Source organism: Lissotriton helveticus, chromosome 5_1 (assembly GCF_964261635.1).
Source record: "Lissotriton helveticus chromosome 5_1, aLisHel1.1, whole genome shotgun sequence".
NCBI lineage: Eukaryota > Metazoa > Chordata > Amphibia > Caudata > Salamandridae > Lissotriton > Lissotriton helveticus.
In genome coordinates this window covers 74,059,148-74,078,305 of record NC_136065.1, presented here as the reverse complement: position 1 = coordinate 74,078,305, position 19,158 = coordinate 74,059,148, and the positions used below count along the sequence as shown (strand labels likewise).

Genomic DNA, 19,158 nt, shown 5'->3' with positions numbered 1-19,158 from the left:
CTATGGGGTGTATGCACTCACAGACCCGGGGTGTATGCACTCACAGACCCTGCCTGTCTCTGGGGTGTGTGCACTCACAGACCCTGCCTGTCTCTGGGGTGTATGCACTCACAGACCCGGGGTGTATGCACTCACAGACCCGGGGTGTATGCACTCACAGACCCTGCCTGTCTCTGGGGTGTATGCACTCACAGACCCTGCCTGTCTCTGGGGTGTATGCACTCACAGACCCGGGGTGTATGCACCCACAGACCCTGCCTGTCTCTGGGGTGTATGCACTCACAGACCCTGCCTGTCTCTGGGGTGTATGCACTCACAGACCCTGCCTGTCTCTGGGGTGTATGCACTCACAGACCCGGGGTGTATGCACTCACAGACCCTGCCTGTCTCTGGGGTGTATGCACTCACAGACCCTGCCTATCTCTGGGGTGTGTGCACCCACAGACCCTGCCTGTCTCTGGGGTGTATGCACCCACAGACCCTGCCTGTCTCTGGGGTGTATGCACTCACAGACCCTGCCTGTCTCCGGGGTGTATGCACTCACAGACCCTGCCTGTCTCTGGGGTGTATGCACTCACAGACCCTGCCTGTCTCTGGGGTGTATGCACTCACAGACCCTGCCTGTCTCTGGGGTGTATGCACTCACAGACCCTGCCTGTCTCTGGGGTGTATGCACTCACAGACCCGGGGTGTATGCACTCACAGACCCTGCCTGTCTCTGGGGTGTATGCACTCACAGACCCTGCCTGTCTCTGGGGTGTGTGCACCCACAGACCCTGCCTGTCTCTGGGGTGTATGCACTCACAGACCCTGCCTGTCTCCGGGGTGTATGCACTCACAGACCCTGCCTGTCTCTGGGGTGTATGCACTCACAGACCCTGCTGTCTCTGGGGTGTATGCACTCACAGACCCTGCCTGTCTCTGGGGTGTATGCACTCACAGACCCTGCCTGTCTCTGGGGTGTATGCACTCACAGACCCTGCCTGTCTCTGGGGTGTATGCACTCACAGACCCTGCCTGTCTCTGGGGTGTGTGCACCCACAGACCCTGCCTGTCTCTGGGGTGTATGCACCCACAGACCCTGCCTGTCTCTGGGGTGTATGCACTCACAGACCCTGCCTGTCTCCGGGGTGTATGCACTCACAGACCCTGCCTGTCTCTGGGGTGTATGCACTCACAGACCCTGCCTGTCTCTGGGGTGTATGCACTCACAGACCCGGGGTGTATGCACTCACAGACCCTGCCTGTCTCTGGGGTGTGTGCACTCACAGACACGGGGTGTATGCACTCACAGACCCTGCCTGTCTCTGGGGTGTGTGCACTCACAGACCCTGCCTGTCTCTGGGGTGTGTGCACTCACAGACACGGGGTGTATGCACTCACAGACCCTGCCTGTCTCTGGGGTGTATGCACTCACAGACCCGGGGTGTATGCACTCACAGACCCGGGGTGTATGCACTCACAGACCCTGCCTGTCTCTGGGGTGTATGCACTCACAGACCCGGGGTGTATGCACTCACAGACCCTGCCTGTCTCTGGGGTGTATGCACTCACAGACCCGGGGTGTATGCACTCACAGACCCTGCCTGTCTCTGGGGTGTATGCACTCACAGACCCTGCCTGTCTCTGGGGTGTGTGCACTCACAGACCCGGGGTGTATGCACTCACAGACCCTGCCTGTCTCTGGGGTGTATGCACTCACAGACCCTGTCTGTCTCTGGGGTGTATGCACTCACAGACCCGGGGTGTATGCACTCACAGACCCGGGGTGTATGCACTCACAGACCCTGCCTGTCTCTGGGGTGTATGCACTCACAGACCCGGGGTGTATGCACTCACAGACCCTGCCTGTCTCTGGGGTGTATGCACTCACAGACCCTGCCTGTCTCTGGGGTGTATGCACTCACAGACCCGGGGTGTATGCACTCACAGACCCTGCCTGTCTCTGGGGTGTATGCACTCACAGACCCGGGGTGTATGCACTCACAGACCCTGCCTGTCTCTGGGGTGTATGCACTCACAGACCCGGGGTGTATGCACTCACAGACCCTGCCTGTCTCCGGGGTGTATGCACTCACAGACCCTGCCTGTCTCCGGGGTGTATGCACTCACAGACCCTGCCTGTCTCTGGGGTGTATGCACTCACAGACCCTGCCTGTCTCTGGGGTGTATGCACTCACAGACCCGGGGTGTATGCACTCACAGACCCTGCCTGTCTCTGGGGTGTATGCACTCACAGACCCTGTCTGTCTCTGGGGTGTATGCACTCACAGACCCGGGGTGTATGCACTCAGAGACCCTGCCTGTCTCTGGGGTGTGTGCACTCACAGACCCTGCCTGTCTCTGGGGTGTGTGCACTCACAGACCCTGCCTGTCTCTGGGGTGTATGCACCCACAGACCCTGCCTGTCTCTGGGGTGTGTGCACTCACAGACCCTGCCTGTCTCTGGGGTGTATGCACTCACAGACCCTGCCTGTCTCTGGGGTGTGTGCACTCACAGACCCTGCCTGTCTCTGGGGGTGTATGCACTCACAGACCCTGCCTGTCTCTGGGGTGTATGCACCCACAGACCCTGCCTGTCTCTGGGGTGTATGCACCCACAGACCCTGCCTGTCTCTGGGGGTGTATGCACTCACAGACCCTGCCTGTCTCTGGGGTGTATGCACTCACAGACCCTGTCTGTCTCTGGGGTGTATGCACTCACAGACCCGGGGTGTATGCACTCACAGACCCTGCCTGTCTCTGGGGTGTGTGCACTCACAGACCCTGCCTGTCTCTGGGGTGTGTGCACTCACAGACCCTGCCTGTCTCTGGGGTGTGTGCACCCACAGACCCTGCCTGTCTCTGGGGTGTATGCACTCACAGACCCTGCCTGTCTCTGGGGTGTATGCACTCACAGACCCTGCCTGTCTCTGGGGTGTGTGCACCCACAGACCCTGCCTGTCTCTGGGGTGTATGCACCCACAGACCCTGCCTGTCTCTGGGGTGTATGCACTCACAGACCCTGCCTGTCTCCGGGGTGTATGCACTCACAGACCCTGCCTGTCTCTGGGGTGTATGCACTCACAGACCCTGCCTGTCTCTGGGGTGTATGCACCCACAGACCCGGGGTGTATGCACTCACAGACCCTGCCTGTCTCTGGGGTGTGTGCACTCACAGACACGGGGTGTATGCACTCACAGACCCTGCCTGTCTCTGGGGTGTGTGCACTCACAGACCCTGCCTGTCTCTGGGGTGTGTGCACTCACAGACACGGGGTGTATGCACTCACAGACCCTGCCTGTCTCTGGGGTGTATGCACTCACAGACCCGGGGTGTATGCACTCACAGACCCGGGGTGTATGCACTCACAGACCCTGCCTGTCTCTGGGGTGTATGCACTCACAGACCCGGGGTGTATGCACTCACAGACCCTGCCTGTCTCTGGGGTGTATGCACTCACAGACCCGGGGTGTATGCACTCACAGACCCTGCCTGTCTCTGGGGTGTATGCACTCACAGACCCGGGGTGTATGCACCCACAGACCCTGCCTGTCTCTGGGGTGTATGCACTCACAGACCCTGCCTGTCTCTGGGGTGTGTGCACTCACAGACCCTGCCTGTCTCTGGGGTGTGTGCACTCACAGACCCTGCCTGTCTCTGGGGTGTATGCACTCACAGACCCGGGGTGTATGCACTCACAGACCCTGCCTGTCTCTGGGGTGTGTGCACTCACAGACCCGGGGTGTATGCACTCACAGACCCTGCCTGTCTCTGGGGTGTATGCACTCACAGACCCGGGGTGTATGCACTCACAGACCCTGCCTGTCTCTGGGGTGTGTGCACTCACAGACACGGGGTGTATGCACTCACAGACCCTGCCTGTCTCTGGGGTGTATGCACTCACAGACCCTGCCTGTCTCTGGGGTGTATGCACTCACAGACCCGGGGTGTATGCACTCACAGACCCTGCCTGTCTCTGGGGTGTGTGCACTCACAGACACGGGGTGTATGCACTCACAGACCCTGCCTGTCTCTGGGGTGTGTGCACTCACAGACCCTGCCTGTCTCTGGGGTGTGTGCACTCACAGACACGGGGTGTATGCACTCACAGACCCTGCCTGTCTCTGGGGTGTATGCACTCACAGACCCGGGGTGTATGCACTCACAGACCCGGGGTGTATGCACTCACAGACCCTGCCTGTCTCTGGGGTGTATGCACTCACAGACCCGGGGTGTATGCACCCACAGACCCTGCCTGTCTCTGGGGTGTATGCACTCACAGACCCTGCCTGTCTCTGGGGTGTGTGCACTCACAGACCCTGCCTGTCTCTGGGGTGTATGCACTCACAGACCCGGGGTGTATGCACTCACAGACCCTGCCTGTCTCTGGGGTGTGTGCACTCACAGACCCGGGGTGTATGCACTCACAGACCCTGCCTGTCTCTGGGGTGTATGCACTCACAGACCCGGGGTGTATGCACTCACAGACCCTGTCTGTCTCTGGGGTGTGTGCACTCACAGACCCTGCCTGTCTCTGGGGTGTATGCACTCACAGACCCGGGGTGTATGCACTCACAGACCCTGCCTGTCTCTGGGGTGTATGCACTCACAGACCCTGCCTGTCTCTGGGGTGTGTGCACTCACAGACCCTGCCTGTCTCTGGGGTGTATGCACTCACAGACCCGGGGTGTATGCACTCACAGACCCTGCCTGTCTCTGGGGTGTGTGCACTCACAGACCCGGGGTGTATGCACTCACAGACCCTGCCTGTCTCTGGGGTGTATGCACTCACAGACCCGGGGTGTATGCACTCACAGACCCTGCCTGTCTCTGGGGTGTATGCACTCACAGACCCGGGGTGTATGCACTCACAGACCCTGCCTGTCTCCGGGGTGTATGCACTCACAGACCCTGCCTGTCTCTGGGGTGTATGCACTCACAGACCCTGCCTGTCTCTGGGGTGTATGCACGCACAGACCCTGTCTGTCTCTGGGGTGTATGCACTCACAGACCCGGGGTGTATGCACTCACAGACCCTGCCTGTCTCTGGGGTGTATGCACTCACAGACCCTGCCTGTCTCTGGGGTGTATGCACCCACAGACCCTGCCTGTCTCTGGGGTGTATGCACTCACAGACCCTGCCTGTCTCTGGGGTGTATGCACTCACAGACCCTGCCTGTCTCTGGGGTGTGTGCACCCACAGACCCTGCCTGTCTCTGGGGTGTATGCACCCACAGACCCTGCCTGTCTCCGGGGTGTGTGCACTCACAGACACGGGGTGTATGCACTCACAGACCCTGCCTGTCTCCGGGGTGTATGCACTCACAGACCCTGCCTGTCTCTGGGGTGTATGCACTCACAGACCCTGCCTGTCTCTGGGGTGTATGCACTCACAGACCCGGGGTGTATGCACTCACAGACCCTGCCTGTCTCTGGGGTGTATGCACTCACAGACCCGGGGTGTATGCACTCACAGACCCTGCCTGTCTCTGGGGTGTGTGCACTCACAGACACGGGGTGTATGCACTCACAGACCCTGCCTGTCTCCGGGGTGTATGCACTCACAGACCCTGCCTGTCTCTGGGGTGTATGCACTCACAGACCCTGCCTGTCTCTGGGGTGTATGCACTCACAGACCCGGGGTGTATGCACTCACAGACCCTGCCTGTCTCTGGGGTGTATGCACTCACAGACCCTGTCTGTCTCTGGGGTGTATGCACTCACAGACCCGGGGTGTATGCACTCACAGACCCTGCCTGTCTCTGGGGTGTATGCACTCACAGACCCTGCCTGTCTCTGGGGTGTATGCACCCACAGACCCTGCCTGTCTCTGGGGTGTATGCACTCACAGACCCTGCCTGTCTCTGGGGTGTATGCACTCACAGACCCTGCCTGTCTCTGGGGTGTGTGCACCCACAGACCCTGCCTGTCTCTGGGGTGTATGCACCCACAGACCCTGCCTGTCTCCGGGGTGTGTGCACTCACAGACACGGGGTGTATGCACCCACAGACCCTGCCTGTCTCTGGGGTGTATGCACTCACAGACCCGGGGTGTATGCACTCACAGACCCGGGGTGTATGCACTCACAGACCCTGCCTGTCTCCGGGGTGTATGCACTCACAGACCCTGCCTGTCTCTGGGGTGTATGCACTCACAGACCCTGCCTGTCTCTGGGGTGTATGCACTCACAGACCCTGCCTGTCTCTGGGGTGTATGCACCCACAGACCCTGCCTGTCTCCGGGGTGTATGCACTCACAGACCCTGCCTGTCTCTGGGGTGTATGCACTCACAGACCCGGGGTGTATGCACTCACAGACCCTGCCTGTCTCTGGGGTGTGTGCACTCACAGACCCGGGGTGTATGCACTCACAGACCCTGCCTGTCTCCGGGGTGTATGCACTCACAGACCCTGCCTGTCTCTGGGGTGTATGCACTCACAGACCCTGCCTGTCTCTGGGGTGTATGCACTCACAGACCCTGCCTGTCTCCGGGGTGTATGCACTCACAGACCCTGCCTGTCTCTGGGGTGTATGCACTCACAGACCCTTCCTGTCTCTGGGGTGTATGCACTCACAGACCCGGGGTGTATGCACTCACAGACCCTGCCTGTCTCTGGGGTGTGTGCACTCACAGACACGGGGTGTATGCACTCACAGACCCTGCCTGTCTCTGGGGTGTATGCACTCACAGACCCGGGGTGTATGCACTCACAGACCCTGCCTGTCTCCGGGGTGTATGCACTCACAGACCCTGCCTGTCTCTGGGGTGTATGCACTCACAGACCCTGCCTGTCTCTGGGGTGTATGCACTCACAGACCCTGCCTGTCTCTGGGGTGTGTGCACTCACAGACCCTGCCTGTCTCCGGGGTGTATGCACTCACAGACCCGGGGTGTATGCACTCACAGACCCTGCCTGTCTCCGGGGTGTATGCACTCACAGACCCTGCCTGTCTCTGGGGTGTATGCACTCACAGACCCTGCCTGTCTCTGGGGTGTATGCACTCACAGACCCGGGGTGTATGCACTCACAGACCCTGCCTGTCTCTGGGGTGTGTGCACTCACAGACACGGGGTGTATGCACTCACAGACCCTGCCTGTCTCCGGGGTGTATGCACTCACAGACCCTGCCTGTCTCTGGGGTGTATGCACTCACAGACCCTGCCTGTCTCTGGGGTGTATGCACTCACAGACCCGGGGTGTATGCACTCACAGACCCTGCCTGTCTCTGGGGTGTATGCACTCACAGACCCTGCCTGTCTCTGGGGTGTATGCACCCACAGACCCTGCCTGTCTCTGGGGTGTATGCACTCACAGACCCTGCCTGTCTCTGGGGGTGTATGCACTCACAGACCCTGCCTGTCTCTGGGGTGTATGCACTCACAGACCCTGCCTGTCTCTGGGGTGTGTGCACCCACAGACCCTGCCTGTCTCTGGGGTGTATGCACCCACAGACCCTGCCTGTCTCTGGGGTGTATGCACTCACAGACCCTGCCTGTCTCCGGGGTGTATGCACTCACAGACCCTGCCTGTCTCTGGGGTGTATGCACTCACAGACCCTGCCTGTCTCTGGGGTGTATGCACTCACAGACCCGGGGTGTATGCACTCACAGACCCTGCCTGTCTCTGGGGTGTATGCACTCACAGACCCGGGGTGTATGCACTCACAGACCCTGCCTGTCTCTGGGGTGTGTGCACTCACAGACCCTGCCTGTCTCTGGGGTGTGTGCACTCACAGACCCTGCCTGTCTCTGGGGTGTGTGCACTCACAGACCCTGCCTGTCTCTGGGGTGTATGCACTCACAGACCCTGCCTGTCTCTGGGGTGTATGCACTCACAGACCCTGCCTGTCTCTGGGGTGTGTGCACTCACAGACCCTGCCTGTCTCTGGGGTGTATGCACTCACAGACCCTGCCTGTCTCTGGGGTGTATGCACTCACAGACCCTGCCTGTCTCTGGGGTGTGTGCATTCACAGACCCTGCCTGTCTCTGGGGTGTATGCACTCACAGACCCGGGGTGTATGCACTCACAGACCCTGCCTGTCTCCGGGGTGTATGCACTCACAGACCCTGCCTGTCTCCGGGGTGTATGCACTCACAGACCCGGGGTGTATGCACTCACAGACCCTGCCTGTCTCTGGGGTGTATGCACTCACAGACCCGGGGTGTATGCACCCACAGACCCTGCCTGTCTCTGGGGTGTATGCACTCACAGACCCTGCCTGTCTCCGGGGTGTATGCACCCACAGACCCTGCCTGTCTCTGGGGTGTATGCACTCACAGACCCTGCCTGTCTCCGGGGTGTATGCACTCACAGACCCGGGGTGTATGCACTCACAGACCCTGCCTGTCTCTGGGGTGTGTGCACTCACAGACACGGGGTGTATGCACTCACAGACCCTGCCTGTCTCTGGGGTGTATGCACTCACAGACCCGGGGTGTATGCACTCACAGTCCCGGGGTGTATGCACTCACAGACCCTGCCTGTCTCTGGGGTGTATGCACTCACAGACCCTGCCTGTCTCTGGGGTGTATGCACTCACAGACCCGGGGTGTATGCACTCACAGACCCTGCCTGTCTCTGGGGTGTATGCACTCACAGACCCGGGGTGTATGCACTCACAGACCCTGCCTGTCTCTGGGGTGTATGCACTCACAGACCCGGGGTGTATGCACTCACAGACCCTGCCTGTCTCTGGGGTGTGTGCACTCACAGACCCTGCCTGTCTCTGGGGTGTATGCACTCACAGACCCGGGGTGTATGCACTCACAGACCCTGCCTGTCTCTGGGGTGTGTGCACTCACAGACCCTGCCTGTCTCTGGGGTGTATGCACTCACAGACCCTGCCTGTCTCTGGGGTGTGTGCACTCACAGACCCTGCCTGTCTCTGGGGTGTATGCACTCACAGACCCTGCCTGTCTCTGGGGTGTATGCACTCACAGACCCTGCCTGTCTCTGGGGTGTGTGCACTCACAGACCCTGCCTGTCTCTGGGGTGTATGCACTCACAGACCCTGTCTGTCTCTGGGGTGTATGCACTCACAGACCCGGGGTGTATGCACTCACAGACCCTGCCTGTCTCTGGGGTGTATGCACTCACAGACCCTGCCTGTCTCTGGGGTGTGTGCACTCACAGACCCTGCCTGTCTCTGGGGTGTATGCACTCACAGACCCGGGGTGTATGCACTCACAGACCCGGGGTGTATGCACTCACAGACCCTGCCTGTCTCTGGGGTGTGTGCACTCACAGACCCTGCCTGTCTCTGGGGTGTATGCACTCACAGACCCTGCCTGTCTCTGGGGTGTGTGCACTCACAGACCCTGCCTGTCTCTGGGGTGTGTGCACTCACAGACCCTGCCTGTCTCTGGGGTGTATGCACTCACAGACCCTGCCTGTCTCTGGGGTGTATGCACTCACAGACCCGGGGTGTATGCACTCACAGACCCGGGGTGTATGCACTCACAGACCCGGGGTGTGTGCACTCACAGACCCTGCCTGTCTCTGGGGTGTATGCACTCACAGACCCGGGGTGTATGCACTCACAGACCCGGGGTGTATGCACTCACAGACCCTGCCTGTCTCTGGGGTGTGTGCACTCACAGACCCTGCCTGTCTCTGGGGTGTATGCACTCACAGACCCTGCCTGTCTCTGGGGTGTATGCACTCACAGACCCTGCCTGTCTCTGGGGTGTATGCACTCACAGGCCCTGCCTGTCTCTGGGGTGTGTGCACTCACAGACCCGGGGTGTATGCACTCACAGACCCGTGGTGTATGCACTCACAGACCCTGCCTGTCTCTGGGGTGTGTGCACTCACAGACCCTGTCTGTCTCTGGGGTGTATGCACTCACAGACCCTGTCTGTCTCTGGGGTGTATGCACTCACAGACCCTGTCTGTCTCTGGGGTGTATGCACTCACAGACCCTGCCTGTCTCTGGGGTGTATGCACTCACAGACCCGGGGTGTATGCACTCACAGACCCGGGGTGTATGCACTCACAGACCCGGGGTGTATGCACTCACAGACCCGGGGTGTGTGCACTCACAGACCCTGCCTGTCTCTGGGGTGTGTGCACTCACAGACCCTGCCTGTCTCTGGGGTGTATGCACTCACAGACCCGGGGTGTATGCACTCACAGACCCGGGGTGTGTGCACTCACAGACCCTGCCTGTCTCTGGGGTGTATGCACTCACAGACCCTGCCTGTCTCTGGGGTGTATGCACTCACAGACCCTGCCTGTCTCTGGGGTGTATGCACTCACAGACCCTGCCTGTCTCTGGGGGTGTATGCACTCACAGACCCTGCCTGTCTCTGGGGTGTATGCACTCACAGACCCTGTCTGTCTCTGGGGTGTATGCACTCACAGACCCTGCCTGTCTCTGGGGTGTATGCACTCACAGACCCTGGGTGTATGCACTCACAGACCCTGCCTGTCTCTGGGGTGTATACACTCACAGACCCTGCCTGTCTCTGGGGTGTATACACTCACAGACCCTGCCTGTCTCTGGGGTGTGTGCCTCCACAGACCCTGCCTGTCTCCGGGGTGTATGCACTCACAGACCTGGGGTGTATGCACTCACAGACCTGGGGTGTATGCACTCACAGACCCTGGGTGTATGCACTCACAGACCCTGGGTGTATGCACTCACAGACCTGCCTGTCTCTGGGGTGTATGCCTTCACAGACCCCGCCTGTTTCTGGGTGTATGCACTCACAAAGCCCGCCTCTTTACACCCACACTCTGCATCTCTCTCAGGGCTGCGTGCACACACAAGGCCTGTTTACAGTTATTTCCATCTCTGCCAATCACGTGTTTACACAATAACAGCTGACTCGTCCATGCCCCTTGGCATATGCAGGCCGGGGTGTGGCGAGCCCCACGAGGCAGGAACAATAACAGGGGAGGGGGGGGGGGGGGGGGGGCACGAAGCTCCCGCCTGCTGCATGCGGCGCTGGACTGCCCCAGCCACCCTCCTGCCAGGCCCCAGCCCATGCTACTACCCAAGCCACCCTTCTGCCCAAGGCTGTGTTTCTGCCCCAGCCCCCTCCATCCGAGGCTTACGCATAAATCTACTGCCCCACCCACTCTCCCTCCTGCCAAAGCCCATCAGCGCCTCCCGCCGCCTCCTGATACCTCAAAGCCCTCCAGCATCAGCGCCCCTGCGTCTTACACAGTAACATTATACTGCCCAAAGCATTACTGCCCGAAGAATCACACATCGCCCCTGGGTTCAACGCCTCGCTGCTGCCCACTGCCCCCCCCCCCGCGCCCCCGGGGTGCAGCCCTCACCTTCCTCTGATGCAGCAACACACAGCGGCGGCAGGAAGGAAGCAGCTCCCAGTGCCAGCCCCGCTCCCTCCCTCCCTCCTCCCTCCTCCGCCCCCTCCCGGGCCTCTCCCTCCCTCCCTGTCTCCGCCCCTTCCAGGCAGCCGGGCTCCTCCTGCTCCGGGAGGGGGGTCCTCCAAGCCTCTCCCTGCTCAGGTTGCCCGGGGCCCCGTTAGTCCAGCCCGCCCGGGGCCCCGCATCCTCATTGAGACACAGCCCGGCCCCACCCAGGGCCCCGCCCGAGGACGCAGCCGCAGGCGCCATCTTGGGAAGAAGGAGAGGCACAGGGGGCAGGAGAGGACAGCAGGCACAGGGGGCAGGAGAGGACAGCAGGCACAGGGGGCAGGAGAGGACAGCAGGCACAGGGGCAGGAGAGGACAGCAGGCACAGGGGGCAGGAGAGGACAGCAGGCACAGGGGGCAGGAGAGGACAGCAGGCACAGGGGCAGGAGAGGACAGCAGGCACGGGGGGCAAGAGAGGACAGCAGGCACAGGGGGCAGGAGAGGACAGCAGGCACAGGGGGCAGGAGAGGACAGCAGGCACAGGGGGCAGGAGAGGACAGCAGGCACAGGGGGCAGGAGAGGACAGCAGGCACAGGGGGCAGGAGAGGACAGCAGGGGCAGGAGAGGACAGCAGGCACAGGGGGCAGGAGAGGACAGCAGGCACAGGGGGCAGGAGAGGACAGCAGGCACAGGGGGCAGGAGAGGACAGCAGGGGCAGGAGAGGACAGCAGGCACAGGGGGCAGGAGAGGACAGCAGGCACAGGGGGCAGGAGAGGACAGCAGGCACAGGGGGCAGGAGAGGACAGCAGGCACAGGGGCAGGAGAGGACAGCAGGCACAGGGGGCAGGAGAGGACAGCAGGCACAGGGGGCAGGAGAGGACAGCAGGCACAGGGGCAGGAGAGGACAGCAGGCACGGGGGGCAAGAGAGGACAGCAGGCACAGGGGGCAGGAGAGGACAGCAGGCACAGGGGGCAGGAGAGGACAGCAGGCACAGGGGGCAGGAGAGGACAGCAGGCACAGGGGGCAGGAGAGGACAGCAGGCACAGGGGGCAGGAGAGGACAGCAGGCACAGGGGCAGGAGAGGACAGCAGGCACAGGGGGCAGGAGAGGACAGCAGGCACAGGGGGCAGGAGAGGACAGCAGGCACAGGGGGCAGGAGAGGACAGCAGGCACAGGGGGCAGGAGAGGACAGCAGGCACAGGGGCAGGAGAGGACAGCAGGCACAGGGGGCAGGAGAGGACAGCAGGCACAGGGGGCAGGAGAGGACAGCAGGCACAGGGGCAGGAGAGGACAGCAGGCACGGGGGGCAAGAGAGGACAGCAGGCACAGGGGGCAGGAGAGGACAGCAGGCACAGGGGGCAGGAGAGGACAGCGGGCACAGGGGGCAGGAGAGGACAGCAGGGGCAGGACAGGACAGCAGGCACAGGGGCAGGAGAGGACAGCAGGCACAGGGGGCAGGAGAGACAGCAGGCACAGGGGCAGGAGAGGACAGCAGGGGCAGGACAGGACAGCACGCACAGGAGAGACAACAGACAGGGGCAGGAGAGACAGCAGGCACAGGGGGGCAGGAGAGGACAGCAGGCACAGGGGGCAGGAGAGGACAGCAGGGGCAGGGGGCAGGACAGGACAGCAGGCACAGGGGCAGGAGAGGACAGCAGGCACAGGGGGCAGGAGAGACAGCAGGCACAGGGGGCAGGAGAGGACAGCAGGCACAGGGGGCAGGAGAGGACAGCAGGCACAGGGGCAGGAGAGGACAGCAGGCACGGGGGGGCAGAAGAGGACAGCAGGCACAGGGGGCAGAAGAGGACAGCAGGCACAGTGGGGGGGCAGGAGAGGACAGCAGGCACAGGGGGCAGGAGAGGCACAGGGGGCAGGAGAGACAGCAGGCACAGGGGGGCAGGAAAGGACAGCAGGCACATGGGGCAGGAGAGACACAGCAGGCACAGTGGGGAGGGCAGGAGAGACAGCAAGCAAAGGGGGAAGGAGAGACAGCGGGCACAGGGGGCAGGAGAGGACAGCAGGCACAGGGGGCAGGAGAGGACAGCAGGCACAGGGGGCAGGAGAGGACAGCAGGCACAGGGGCAGGAGAGGACAGCAGGCACAGGGGGGGCAGAAGAGGACAGCAGGCACAGGGGGCAGAAGAGGACAGCAGGCACAGGAGGCAGGAGAGGACAGCAGGGGCAGGAGAGGACAGCAGGCACAGTGGGGGGGCAGGAGAGGACAGCAGGCACAGGGGGCAGGAGAGACACAGCAGGCACAGGGGGGCAGGAGAGGACAGCAGGCACAGGGGGCAGGAGAAACACAGCAGGCACAGTGGGGAGGGCAGGAGAGACAGCAAGCAAAGGGGGCAGGAGAGGACAGCAGGCACAGGGGGCAGGATAGGACAGCAGGCACAGGGGCAGGAGAGGACAGCAGGCACAGGGGGCAGGAGAGGAACAAGCAGGCACAGGGGGCAGGAGAGAGCAGGCACAGGGGGCAGGAGAGGACAGCAGGCACAGGGGCAGCAGAGGACAGCAGGCACAGGGGGCAGGAGAGACAGCAGGCACGGGGGCAGGAGAGACAGCAGGCACGGGGGGCAGGAGATACAGAAGGCACGGGAGGCAGGAGTGACAGCAGGCACGGGGGCAGGAGAGGACAGCAGGCACGGGGGCAGGAGAGGCACAGCCGGCACAGTGGGGGGGCAGGAGAGACAGCAGGCAAAGGGGGAAGGAGAGACAGCAGGCACACGGGGCAGGACAGGACAGCAGGCACAGGGGGCAGGAGAGGACAGCAGGCACAGGAGAGACAACAGACAGAGGCAGGAGAGACAGCAGGCAGAGAGGGCAGGAGAGACAGCAGGCACAGGGGGCAGGAGAGGACAGCAGGCACAGGGGGCAGGAGAGGACAGCAGGCACAGGGGCAGGAGAGGACAGCAGGGGCAGGAGAGGACAGCAGGGGCAGGACAGGACAGCAGGCACGGGGGCAGGAGAGGACAGCAGGCACACGGGGCAGGACAGGACAGCAGGCACACGGGGCAGGACAGGACAGCAGGCACAGGGGGCAGGAGAGGACAGCAGGCACAGGAGAGACAACAGACAGAGGCAGGAGAGACAGCAGGCACAGAGGGCAGGAGAGACAGCAGGCACAGGGGGCAGGAGAGGACAGCAGGCACAGGGGCAGGAGAGACAGCAGGCACAGGGGGCAGGAGAGGACAGCAGGCACAGGGGCAGGAGAGACAGCAGGCACAGGGGGCAGGAGAGGACAGCAGGCACAGGGGCAGGAGAGGACAGCAGGCACAGGGGCAGGAGAGGACAGCAGGGGCAGGAGAGGACAGCAGGGGCAGGAGAGGACAGCAGGCACAGGGGGCAGGAGAGGACAGCAGGCACACGGGGCAGGACAGGACAGCAGGCACACGGGGCAGGACAGGACAGCAGGCACACGGGGCAGGAGAGGACAGCAGGCACGGGGGCAGGAGAGGACAGCAGGCACAGGGGGCAGGAGAGGACAGCAGGCACAGGGGCAGGAGAGGACAGCAGGCACAGGGGCAGGAGAGGGCAGCAGGGGCAGGAGAGGACAGCAGGGGCAGGACAGGACAGCACGCACAGGAGAGACAACAGACAGGGGCAGGAGAGACAGCAGGCACAGGGGGGCAGGAGAGGACAGCAGGCACAGGGGGCAGGAGAGGACAGCAGGGGCAGGGGGCAGGACAGGACAGCAGGCACAGGGGCAGGAGAGGACAGCAGGCACAGGGGGCAGGAGAGACAGCAGGCACAGGGGGCAGGAGAGGACAGCAGGCACAGGGGGCAGGAGAGGACAGCAGGCACGGGGGGCAGGAGAGGACAGCAGGCACGGGGGGCAGAAGAGGACAGCAGGCACAGTGGGGGGGCAGGAGAGGACAGCAGGCACAGGGGGCAGGAGAGGCACAGGGGGCAGGAAAGGACAGCAGGCACATGGGGCAGGAGAGACACAGCAGGCACAGTGGGGAGGGCAGGAGAGACAGCAAGCAAAGGGGGAAGGAGAGACAGCGGGCACAGGGGGCAGGAGAGGACAGCAGGCACAGGGGGCAGGAGAGGACAGCAGGCACAGGGGGCAGGAGAGGACAGCAGGCACAGGGGCAGGAGAGGACAGCAGGCACAGGGGGGGGCAGAAGAGGACAGCAGGCACAGGGGGCAGAAGAGGACAGCAGGCACAGGAGGCAGGAGAGGACAGCAGGGGCAGGAGAGGACAGCAGGCACAGTGGGGGGGGGGGCAGGAGAGGACAGCAGGCACAGGGGGCAGGAGAGACACAGCAGGCACAGGGGGGCAGGAGAGGACAGCAGGCACAGGGGGCAGGAGAGACACAGCAGGCACAGTGGGGAGGGCAGGAGAGACAGCAAGCAAAGGGGGCAGGAGAGGACAGCAGGCACAGGGGGCAGGATAGGACAGCAGGCACAGGGGCAGGAGAGGACAGCAGGCACAGGGGGCAGGAGAGGAACAAGCAGGCACAGGGGGCAGGAGAGAGCAGGCACAGGGGGCAGGAGAGGACAGCAGGCACAGGGGCAGCAGAGGACAGCAGGCACAGGGGGCAGGAGAGACAGCAGGCACGGGGGCAGGAGAGACAGCAGGCACGGGAGGCAGGAGATACAGCAGGCACGGGAGGCAGGAGTGACAGCAGGCACGGGGGCAGGAGAGGACAGCAGGCACGGGGGGCAGGAGAGGCACAGCAGGCACGGGGGCAGGAGAGGCACAGCCGGCACAGTGGGGGGGGGGCAGGAGAGACAGCAGGCAAAGGGGGAAGGAGAGACAGGCACAGGGGGGGCAGGAGAGGACAGCAGGCACAGGGGCAGGAGAGGACAGCAGGCACAGGGGCAGCAGAGGCACAGCAGACACGGGGCAGAAGAGACAGCAGGCACAGGGGCAGCAGAGGACAGCAGGCACAGGGGGCAGAAGAGACAGCAGGCACAGGGGCAGGAGAGGACAGCAGGCACGGGAGGCAGGAGAGACAGCAGGCACGGGGGCAGGAGAGACAGCAGGCACAGGGCAGGAGAGGACAGCAGGCACGGGGGGCAGGAGAGGTACAGCAGGCACGGGGGGCAGGAGAGACACAGCAGGCACAGTGGGGGGGCAGGAGAGACAGCAGGCACAGGGGGCAGGAGAGGACAGCAGGCACAGGGGCAGGAGAGGACAGCAGGCACAGGGGGGGCAGAAGAGGACAGGGGGCAGGAGAGGACAGCAGACACAGGAGGCAGGAGAGGACAGCAGTTGCAGGAGAGGACAGCAGGCACAGTGGGAGGGGCAGGAGAGGACAGGGGGCAGGAGAGGACAGCAGGCACAGTGGGGGGGGCAGGAGAGACAGCAGGCACAGGGGGCAGGAGAGGACAGGAGGCAGGAGAGGCACTGCAGGCACAGGGGCAGCAGAGGCACAGCAGGCACAGGGGGCAGGAGAGGACAGCAGGCACAGGGGGCAGGAGAGGACAGCAGGCACAGGGGGCAGGAGAGGCACAGGGGGCAGGAGAGACACAGCAGGCACTGGGGGGCAGGAGAGGACAGCAGGCACAGGGGCAGGAGAGGCACAGGGGGCAGGAGAGACACAGCAGGCACAGGGGGGCAGGAGAGGACAGCAGGCACAGGGGGCAGGAGAGGACAGCAGGCACAGGAGGCAGGAGAGGAAAGCAGGCACAGGGGCAGGAGAGGACAGCAGGCACAGGGGCAGGAGAGGGCAGCAGGCACAGGGGCAGCAGAGGCACATCAGGCACAGGGGGCAGGAGAGACACCGCAGGCACAGTGGGGGGGCAGGAGAGACAGCAGGCACAGGGGGCATGAGAGGACAGCAGGCACAGGGGCAGGAGAGGACAGCAGGCACAGGGGCAGCAGAGGACAGCAGGCACAGGGGGCAGGAGAGACAGCAGGCACAGGGGCAGCAGATGACAGCAGGCACAGGAGGCAGGAGAGGACAGCAGGCACAGGGGGCAGGAGAGGACAGCAGGCACAGGGGCAGGAGAGGACAGCAGGCACAGGGGGGGCAGAAGAGGACAGCAGGCACAGGGGGCAGAAGAGGACAGCAGGCACAGGAGGCAGGAGAGGACAGCAGGGGCAGGAGAGGACAGCAGGCACAGGGGGCAGGGGAGGCACAGGGGGCAGGAGAGACAGCAGGCACAGGGGGTCAGGAGAGGACAGCAGGCACAGGGGGCAGGAGAGACACAGCAGGCACAGTGGGGAGGGCAGGAGAGACAGCAAGCAAAGGGGGCAGGAGAGGACAGCAGGCACAGGGAGCAGGAGAGGACAGCAGGCACATGGGCAGGAGAGGACAGCAGGCACAGGGGCAGGAGAGGACAGCAGGCACAGGGGCAGCAGAGGACAGCAGGCACAGGGGGCAGGAGAGACGGCAGGCACAGGGGCAGCAGAGGACAGCAGGCACAGGGGGCAGGAGAGACAGCAGGCACGGGGCAGGAGAGGACAGCAGGCACAGGGGCAGGAGAGGACAGCAGGCACAGGGGCAGCAGAGGCACAGCAGACACAGGGCAGAAGAGACAGCCGGCACAGGGGCAGCAGAGGACAGCAGGCACAGGGGGCAGAAGAGACAGCAGGCACAGGGGCAGGAGAGGACAGCAGGCACGGGAGGCAGGAGAGACAGCAGGCACGGGGGCAGGAGAGACAGCAGGCACGGGGCAGGAGAGGACAGCAGGCACGGGGGGCAGGAGAGGTACAGCAGGCACGGGGGCAGGAGAGACACAGCAGGCACAGTGGGGGGGCAGGAGAGACAGCAGGCACAGGGGGCAGGAGAGGACAGCAGGCACAGGGGCAGGAGAGGACAGCAGGCACAGGGGGGGGCAGAAGAGGACAGGGGGCAGGAGAGGACAGCAGACACAGGAGGCAGGAGAGGACAGCAGGGGCAGGAGAGGACAGCAGGCACAGTGGGGGGGCAGGAGAGGACAGCAGGCACAGTGGCAGGAGAGGACAGCAGGCACAGTGGGGGGGCAGGAGAGACAGCAGGCACAGGGGGCAGGAGAGGACAGGAGGCAGTAGAGGCACTGCAGGCACAGGGGCAGCAGAGGCACAGCAGGCACAGGGGGCAGGAGAGGACAGCAGGCACAGGGGGCAGGAGAGGACAGCAGGCACAGGGGGCAGGAGAGGACAGCAGGCACCGGGGGCAGGAGAGGCACAGGGGGCAGGAGAGACACAGCAGGCACAGGGGGGCAGGAGAGGAGAGCAGGCACAGGGGGCAGGAGAGACACAGGAGGCACAGGGGGGCAGGAGAGGACAGCAGGCACAGGGGGCAGGAGAGGACAGCAGGCACAGGAGGCAGGAGAGGAAAGCAGGCACAGGGGCAGGAGAGGACAGCAGGTACAGGGGCAGGAGAGGACAACAGGCACAGGGGCAGCAGAGGCACAGCAGGCACAGGGGGCAGGAGAGACACAGCAGGCACAGTGGGGGGGGCAGGAGAGACAGCAGGCAAAGGGGAAGGAGAGACAGCAGGCACAGGGGGCATGAGAGGACAGCAGGCACAGGGGGCATGAGAGGACAGCAGGCACAGGGGCAGGAGAGGACAGCAGGCACAGGGGCAGCAGAGGACAGCAGGCACAGGGGGCAGGAGAGACAGCAGGCACAGGGGCAGCAGAGGACAGCAGGCATAGGGGGCAGGAGAGACTGCAGGCACGGGGGCAGGAGATACAGCAGGCACGGGAGGCAGGAGATACAGCAGGCACGGGAGGCAGGAGTGACAGCAGGCACGGGGGCAGGAGAGGACAGCAGGCACGGGGGGCAGGAGAGGCACAGCAGGCACGGGGTCAGGAGAGGCACAGCAGGCACAGTGGGGGGGCAGGAGAGACAGCAGGCAAAGGGGGAAGGAGAGACAGCAGGCACAGGGGGCAGGAGAGGACAGCAGGCT

General features: G+C 63.5%; 1 protein-coding gene across 1 annotated transcript in view; it reads right to left on the bottom strand.

The window, feature by feature from the left end:
* LOC144754144 (flotillin-1) overlaps window positions 1–11,441 on the bottom strand; it is a 181,108-nt gene extending 169,667 nt beyond the window's left edge. Inside the window, exon 1 of the mRNA XM_078641723.1 lies at window positions 11,274–11,441. The gene's annotated coding sequence lies outside the window, so the exon portion shown is untranslated. The remainder of the gene's footprint in view (window positions 1–11,273) is intronic.
* Between the last annotated feature and the right edge of the window lie 7,717 nt (window positions 11,442–19,158).